At 25.6% G+C, this 1,779-nt stretch overlaps 1 pseudogene; it reads left to right on the forward strand.

Annotated features, from left to right (window-relative positions):
- The window catches only part of LOC105621811, a 17,259-nt pseudogene extending 16,509 nt beyond the window's left edge, over positions 1-750 (forward strand).
- The last annotated feature ends 1,029 nt before the right edge of the window (positions 751-1,779 follow it).

Genomic DNA, 1,779 nt, shown 5'->3' on the forward strand with positions numbered 1-1,779 from the left:
AGAGAGAGAGAGAGATTTCAAAATTTAACATGTTTATAAATTTGCATCAATTTGAAACTCTATTTCTAGAACGGATGCTTTAATTCAGGATATAATAAGGAGCAGTTTTAAAGAATGTTCCGTTATCACGATTGCACATCGTTTGGTTATAGACAGCAATCGGATCATTGTGATGGAGAACGATTCTATAAAGGTTTATTTTCATTTTAATAATTAAATTTGTTAAGAAGAATATGATTTTGAAAAACACAGTTAAAAAATAATTTTCTATGTAATTATCTAAGTTTGTTCATAATAATTTTGAATAATAGTATACTTAGTTCTATATCTGGAAAATGTTTATAACGAAATTCACTGTGAGAAATGAAATTTCATTCTTCAAGATTAAATACTGAATTATTCTTGTTTAAGACCAACTTAATTTTCATTCTTAGAGAGAAATTTTATATAAATTATTTAGAGAGTTCAAAATCAATTTTTTATTTAACAAAATACTTTTTCCTGAAAATTCAATGTGTTACATACACAAAGAATAGCCAAGTTTTTTAAAATTTTGTATTAATTTTCTGGGAAAAAGTCTACGCATTTGATAATCAGGATTGATGCCAATAGGAATAATTGCCCATATATGAGCTATTATACGATAAATCAAACGGTTACTTTTCACAAATGGTGGAGAAGTGGGGCAATCAGATGATGCAAAGTCTTTTGGAACAGGCGAAGAATATTTGCGAGATCATTGTGAATTGAACTTGTCAGCATTAAATACCACGAGTTAGAGCGACGTCACGCTTACAGAACAGATCGCTGCAGACTTTCTACTTCTAAAAAATCTTATATTAAAATATATATATATATATATATATATTATATACATATATAAAATTTTATTTATATAATGATTCATGAAACTGATCAATTCATATTATTACAAATTTTTTTGAAAATTCATAATTTAAATATTTATACTAAATTAATAAAATATTTATACTAAATTAACATCATATTTGTTTGTTTATTGATATTGAAATGTAATTTTCGTCTATTTTCGAATCAGTTATATTATGTAATACATTTGTTCTATGAGTTATGATATGTAATTTTATAAAATATACGTATATACAGTGTTGGAACAGATACCGTTTGAAAGATATCTATATATAGGTATAGGTATTACGTAGAAAATGTATTTAGGTATAAGTACAGATACATTTTTTTATAATTATCTAAATATAGATACAGATATAAGAAAAAAGTCCGAAAATTTAGATACTTTTTAGATACTTAAAAAAAAGAAAAAAGAAAAATAGGGAAGTAGGAAAAAATAAGAGAAAATAAGAAGAGGAAAAGATATAAACAAAAAATATTACATTTTATTTGTTTGTTTTAATATATAAAAGAATTTCTCGATAATGAAAATTTAAATTGTAAACAACAAGCTGTATATACAGGAGATTCCCGATCTATGAGATCACTTCTCATGAGCGAGTACTCTGAGAGAAATGATTTTGTTATAGGAATAAATCAAGAGAAAATAAATGTGACATTTGTTAAGAAAATGATCGAGTTAGTTACTATTGCAAATTAATTATTTCTCATTCGTCAATGTAACATATAATCAATCAGTATCGCTAGCAAATAAAAGACTCATATATACACATAGAAGTCGTAGATGGTAGGATCTCAAATTGTAAGAAATTGATCAATTCTCTAGTCAAGTATTCTCCCTATATTTGCCTGTGACTGGTCAGTTTCCTTCGACTTAAGACGTTTCCTTAC

The sequence above is a fragment of the Atta cephalotes genome (assembly GCF_000143395.1).
Source record: "Atta cephalotes unplaced genomic scaffold scaffold00037, whole genome shotgun sequence".
Taxonomy (NCBI): domain Eukaryota; kingdom Metazoa; phylum Arthropoda; class Insecta; order Hymenoptera; family Formicidae; genus Atta; species Atta cephalotes.